This window comes from Peromyscus leucopus, chromosome 1 (genome assembly GCF_004664715.2).
Source record: "Peromyscus leucopus breed LL Stock chromosome 1, UCI_PerLeu_2.1, whole genome shotgun sequence".
Taxonomy (NCBI): Eukaryota; Metazoa; Chordata; class Mammalia; order Rodentia; family Cricetidae; genus Peromyscus; species Peromyscus leucopus.
Genome location: NC_051063.1, coordinates 103,844,302 through 103,852,191, shown reverse-complemented (window position 1 = coordinate 103,852,191; position 7,890 = coordinate 103,844,302).

Sequence of the window (7,890 nt, the reverse complement as noted above, 5' to 3'; positions counted from 1 at the left end):
ATAAACATACACAGAAATACCTCAATGGGGGTTAAAAGGTTTCCTGCCTGAATTCCTGCAAGTACATTCAAAAGGTCTCTGAAGTGATGTTAGATGGAGAACAAGATTTGATTTTAAAAGGATAAAAATGGGAAACATATAAGACTTACAAACCTATGATCTCAGGGCTAGGAGTCTAAGGCAAGAAGACTGCCCTTGAATTCAAGGCCAGCCTAGGACACTCAGTGAAACTGTCTCAAAAATGAACAATCCATCAAAATGAAACAAACAAAAGGGGATACAGTCAATACAGCTAGTTATCCAAACAACTACAAAAATGAGAAGATGCACAAACCCCAGTATTCAGAGACATGAAATTTAAAATTAAACATCATTTTGTCACAATTTGACCTAAGATTTAATGAGTAGCAACATTTATTCCCAATAAAGATAATATATACCAGACCCTCATAGCTTATTAGTATTAAACTGGCAAGATAGTTTTAAATTTTTATCTATTAGAAGTTTTTAAGCCACTAGAGATATAGCTCAGGCTGAAGACCATTGGATGCTCTTGCAGAGGCTGGATTCAGTTCCCAGCATTGTGGCTCACAATGAGGCTATAACTGCAGTTCTAGGGAGATCCAGTGCCCTCTTCTGACATCCTTGGGGACCAAGCAGGTAAGTTGAACACTTACATACATGCAGACAAAACATCCATATCCATAAAATAAAAATAAATCGTTTAATACTTTTAAATTAACCTATTAATGTTCATCAAAATTTTAAATAGGTATGTTTTGCTCGTAAGGATGCCATTTTCTGATTACTAAAGTGAAAGTACAACTGTAACATGACAAATGTTTGTTGTAGTATTCTTTTAAATAATTTCAATCAATAGAATGGGGATATAAATGTTGAGTAACTTATAGCCTCATTCTGAACTTGATGTTGATTGAAGTCTTTGTGTTTGGGGGAAAATATCAATGTTAGAAATACTGTTTACGGCGGCAGCCAGCAGAGACATTCAGGCCCAGCGGCAGCCCACAGAGGTAGACGGGCCCAGCAGCAGCCCGCTGAGGTAGACGTGCCCAGCGGCAGCAGCCAACAGGGCTATTCAGGCCCGGCGGCAGCCGGCAGAGACATTCAGGCCCAGCAGCGGCCCACAGAGGTAGACAGGCCGGGCGGCAGAGACAAGCAGACTCAGGTAGGCCTGTGGCGGCGGCCCGTGGAGGTAGACCGGCCCAGCGGCGGCAGTCGACAGGGATATTCAGACCCAGCAGCAGCCAGCAGAGACATTCAGGCCCAGCGGCAGCCCACAGAGGTAGACGGGCCCAGCGGCGGCCCGCTGAGGTAAACGGGCCCGGCGGCAGCGGCCGACAGGGACATTCAGTCCCGACTGCAGCCGGCAGAGACATTCAGGCCCGGTGGCGGCCCCCAGAGGCAGACAGACCCAGCGGCAGCTGACAGGGACATACAGGCCCGGAGGCGGCGGACCGCAGAGGTAGACAGGCCCAGGGACGGAGACAAGCAGACGCAGCTTGGAACAGGGACGCCCCTAACCCCAACATCTGGGGAAGAAGCTATCTCGTGGGTCAGAACCAGAACGAATCTGAACACTCTTTCTGAGGACAACCCAGTGCCCAGCTGCTGATCCTGTGAAACCCAACAACTTGGAGGTGTTGGTGAGACTACCCTGCTCAGCTGAAACCCATCTGGGAGAGGATTCAGATGCCTACAGTTTAAAGTCTGAAGAAACAAGATCAGCTGAGGAGTTGACAAATGAACAAAACGTGACCTGGGAACACAGAAGAAGGCGCTACCCAGACACCAAACCAGATCACCAGAATCATAAATATATAATTCACCGATCGAAATCAGCTGCCCCTGAAGAAATAGCCCAATAGCACCAATTTAACCAAGAACCACTACTAAACCAAGACTAAAAATTAGAACAAGAGAGGCACTCTCAGACACAGACACCACCTGCACCGCACAGAGGAAGAGATGAGTAGACGCCAGTGCAAAAATACAGGCAACAACATAAAGACCTATATGGCAACATCAGAACCTAGTGAATCTACACCTGCAAGACCTAAACATACCATGACAGAAGAAACAGAAGAAATCAACCCTAAAAATGACTTTAAGAAGATGATAGAGGCCCTTAAAGAAGAAATAAAACATTCCCTCAATGAGGAAATAAAAACTTTCCTTAAAGAGGAAATGAAAAACTACCTTAAAGAGGAAATAAAAACTTTCCTTAAAGAGGAAATAAAAAACTCCCTTAAAGAGGAAATAAAAACTTCCCTTAAAGAGGAAATGAAAAACTCCATTAAAGAGGAAATAAAAAACTCCCTTAAAGAAATGGAAGAAAAAAACGAACAAAAAATGGGAAGAAATCAAATCAAGCCAAGAAAAAGCAATTAAACAGATGAAAGAAACATTCCAAGATCTGAAAAATGAATTTGAGACAATAAAGAAAACACATGCTGAGGGAATGCTGGAAATAGAAATCCTGACTAAACGAACAGGAACTACAGAAACAAGCATAACCAACCGATTGCAAGAGATGGAACAGAGAATCTCTGACGCTGAAGACACGATAGAGAAAATAGATTCGTCAGTCAAAGAAAACAATAAAGACAAAAAAGTCCTAACACAAAACGTCCAGGAAATTTGGGACACCATGAAAAGACCAAACCTAAGAATAATAGGGATAGAAGAAGGAGAAGAATACCAACTCAAAGGCACAGAAAATATATTCAACAAAATCATAGAAGAAAACTTTCCTAACCTAAAGAAAGAAATACCTATGAAGATACAAGAAGCTTACAGAACACGGAATAGGCTGGATCCAAAAAAAAAAGTCCCCTCGCCACATAATAATCAAAACACTAAACACACAGAATAAAGAAAAAATATTAAGAGCTGCAAAGGAAAAGGACCAAGTAACATATAAAGGCAAACCCATCAGAATAACACCAGACTACTCAATAGAGACTATGAAAGCTAGAAGATCATGGACAAACCTCATGCAGACACTAAGAGACCACGGATGCCAACCCAGACTATTATATCCAGCAAAACTTTCAATCACCATAGGCGGAGTAAACAAAATATTCCAGGATAAAACCAGATTTAATCAATACCTGTCCACAAACCCAGCCCTACAGAAAGCACTAGAAGGGAAAATTCAACCCAAAGAAGTTAAACACATCCATGAAAAATCAAGCAATAGATAATCCACACCAACATACACCACAGAAGGACAACACAACACAACCAAAAAAATAACAGGAATTAACAATCACTGGTCATTAATATCCATCAATATCAATGGTCTCAACTCACCTATAAAAAGACACAGGCTAACAGAATGGATAAGAAAACAGGACCCATCCATATGCTGCATACAAGAAACACACCTTAACTCCAAAGACAGACACTACCTCCGAGTAAAGGGCTGGGAAAAGGTTTTCCAAGCAAATGGACCTAAGAAACAAGCTGGTGTAGCTATCCTAATATCTAATAAAATAGACTTCAAACTAAAATCAATCAAAAGAGACCAGGATGGACATTACATATTCATCACAGGAAAAATCCACCAAGATGAAGTCTCGATTCTAAACATTTATGCTCCAAATACAAAAGCACCCACATTCATAAAAGAAACACTACTAAAGTTTAAAACGCACATCAAACCCCACACATTAGTAGTGGGAGATTTTAACACACCACTCTCACCAAAAGATAGATCTACCAGACTGAAACTTAACAAAGAAATAAAGGACCTAACAGATGTTATGACTCAAATGGACCTAATAGATATCTACAGAATATTCCATCCTAACACAAAAGAATATACCTTCTTCTCAGCACCCCATGGAACCTTCTCAAAAATTGACCACATGCTTGGACACAAAACAAATCTCAACAGATACAAAAAAATTGGAATAACCTCCTGTATCTTATCAGACCACCATGCCTTAAAGTTAGAACTCAATAACAACAAAAATTATAGAAAACCCACAAACTCATGGAAACTGAATAATGCCCACCTGAAACATCAATGGGTCAAGGAAGAAATAAAGACAGAAATTAAAGAGTTCCTAGAATTCAATGAAAATGAAAGTACAACATACCCAAACTTATGGGACACTATGAAAGCAGTGCTAAGAGGAAAATTCATAGCTCTAAATGCACACATAAAGAAGATGGAGCAATCCCATACCAATGAATTAACAGCACAACTGAAAGCTCTAGAACAAAAAGAAACAAACTCACCCAGGAGAAATAGATGCCAGGAAATAATAAAATTGAGGGCTGAAATCAACGAAATAGAAAACAAGAGAACAATACAAAAAATCAATGAAACAAAGAGTTGGTTCTTTGAAAAAATCAACAAGATAGACAAACCACTAGCCAAATTAACCAAAAGGCAAAGAGAGAGCACCCAAATTCACAAAATCAGAAATGAAAAGGGAGACATAACAACAGACAATGAGGAAATCCAGAGAATCATCAGATCATACTTCAAAAACCTGTACTCCACAAAAATGGAAAACCAGGAAGAAATGGACAATTTTCTGGATAAATACCACATACCAAAATTAAATCAAGACCAGATAAACCATTTAAATAGACCAATAACCCCTAAAGAAATAGAAACAGTCATCAAAAGTCTCCCAACCAAAAAAAGCCCAGGACCAGATGGTTTCAGTGCAGAATTCTACCAAACTTTCAAAGAAGAACTAATACCAATCCTCTTCAAAGTGTTCCACACAATAGAAACAGAAGGAACACTACCAAACTCTTTTTATGAGGCTACAATTACCCTGATACCCAAACCACACAAAGATGCAACAAAGAAAGAGAACTACAGACCAATCTCCCTCATGAACATTGATGCAAAAATACTCAACAAAATATTGGCAAACCGAATCCAAGAATACATCAAAACAATCATCCATCACGACCAAGTAGGATTCATCCCAGGGATGCAAGGATGGTTCAACATACGGAAATCAGTCAATGTAATACACCATATAAACAAACTGAAAGAAAAAAACCACATGATCATCTCCTTAGATGCTGAAAAAGCCTTTGACAAAATCCAACACCCCTTCATGATAAAGGTCTTAGAAAGATTAGGAATACAAGGAACATTTCTAAACATAATAAAAGCAATTTATAGCAAGCCAACAGCAAACATCAAATTAAATGGAGAGAAACTCAAAGCGATACCACTAAATTCAGGAACAAGACAAGGCTGTCCACTCTCCCCATATTTATTCAATATAGTACTAGAAGTTCTAGCTAGAGTAATAAGACAACAAAAGGAGATCAAAGGGATACAAATTGGCAAGGAAGAAGTCAAACTTTCACTATTTGCAGATGATATGATAGTATACATAAGTGACCCCAAAAACTCTACCAGGGAACTTCTACAGCTGATAAACTCCTTCAGTAAAGTGGCAGGATACAAGATCAACTCAAAAAAATCAGTAGCCCTCCTATACACAAATGATAAAAGGGCTGAGAAAGAAGTCAGAGAAACATCACCCTTTACAATAGCCACAAATAATATAAAATACCTTGGGATAACACTAACTAAACAAGTGAAAGACCTTTTTGATAAGAACTTTAAATCTCTAAAGAAAGAAATTGAAGAAGATAACAGAAAATGGAAGGATCTCCCATGCTCATGGATAGGTAGGATTAACATAGTAAAAATGGCCATCTTACCAAAAGCAATCTATAGATTCAATGCAATCCCCATCAAAATCCCAACACAATTCTTCACAGACTTGGAAAGAAAAATACTCAACTTTATATGGAAAAACAAAAGACCCAGGATAGCTAAAAGAATCCTATACGATAAAGCAACCCTTGGAGGCATCACCATCCCGGACCTCAAACTCTACTATAGAGCTATAGTAATAAAAACAGCTTGGTACTGGTATAAAAACCGACATACGGACCAATGGAATCGAATTGAAGACCCTGACATTAATCCATGCACATATGAACACCTGGTTTTTGACAAAGGAGCCAAAACTATACAATGGAAAAAAGAAAGTATCTTCAACAAATGGTGCTGGCATAACTGGATGTCAATATGTAAAAGATTACAAATAGATCCATATCTGTCACCATGCACAAAACTCAAGTCCAAGTGGATCAAAGACCTAAACATAAATCCAGTTACACTAAACTTAATAGAAAAGAAAATAGGAAGCACTCTTGAACGCATTGGCACCGGAGACCATTTCCTAAATAAAACACTGACAGCACAGACCCTGAGCACAACCATTAATAAATGGGACCTCTCGAAACTGAGAAGCTTTTGCAGGGCAAAAGACACAGTCAATAAGACAAAAAGACAGCCAACAGATTGGGAAAAGATCTTCACCAACCCCACATCTGACAGAGGATTGATCTCCACAATATATAAAGAACTCAAGAAACTAGACATCAAAGCACTGAACAGTCCAATTAAAAAATGGGCTAAAGAGCTAAACAGAGAATTCACAAAACAAGAACTACAAATGGCTGAAAGACATTTAAAGAAATGCTCAACATCCTTAATCATCAGAGAAATGCAAATCAAAACGACTCTGAGATACCACCTTACACCTGTTAGAATGGCTACGATCAAAAACACCAATGACAACCAATGTTGGAGAGGATGTGGAGCAAAGGGAACACTCCTCCACTGTTGGTGGGAATGTAAACTTGTACAACCACTGTGGAAATCAGTATGGCGGTTTCTCAGAAAATTAGGAATCGAACTACCTCAAGACCCAGCCATCCCACTCTTGGGCATCTACCCAAGGAATGCTGATTCATACCATAAAGATACATGCTCAGCTATGTTCATAGCAGCACTATTTCTAATAGCCAGAACCTGGAAACAACCTAGATGCCCATCAACGGAAGAATGGATGAAAAAAATGTGGTATATATACACAATGGAGTACTACTCAGCAGAGAAAAACAATGAAAGCATGAAATTTGCAGGCAAATGGATGGAACTAGAAAAAATCATCCTGAGTGAGGTAACCCAAACCCAGAAAGACAGTTATGGTATGTACTCACTCACTGGTGGATTCTAGATATAAAAATAAAGAACAATCAGACCACAACCCATAGAACCATAGAGGCTATATATATATAGCATGGAGGTCCCTAGGACGACTGTGGCATATAATAAATTTCCGTTTTACTCAATTATTGAAAAAAAATAGCCAAATGAATGGAAACACATGAACTATGAACCAAAGGCTGAGGGGCTCCCAGCTGGATCAGGCCCTCTGAATAGGTGAGACAGTTGATTGGCTTGATCAGTTTGGGAGGCATCTAGGCAGTGGGACCAAGTCCTGTGCTCATTGCATGAGTTGGCTGTCTGAAACCTAGAACTTATGCAGGGACACTTGGCTTAGTTTGGGAGGAAGGGACTGGACCTCCCTGGACTGAGTCTACCAAGTTGATCACAGTCCTCGGGGAGGACTTGTCCTGGAGGAGGTGGGAATGGAGGGTGGGCTGGGGGTAAGGGGAGGGTGTGGGAGGGGGAGAATAGGGGAACCCATGGCTGATATGTAGAACTGAATGATATTGTAAAATAAAAAATATATATCACAAAAAAAAAATACTGTTTACTAGGAATGGATACAGAATGAATCTAACATTATCCTCTTATGGGGGAGGGTATGGTAACTGAATCTAAGTTCTTATACATGCCAGAGAAGCACTCTACTACTGATGATCTGGTAGTGGCTTAATTTGTTATTTATAGGCCATAGACATTTGAGAAATAATTCTCCAAAAACAAGGTGATTTGTTTTGCTGTGAATGGGCAGATGTTGCTAAATTAATACTATATAACAACTCTAAAATCCACGAGTTACA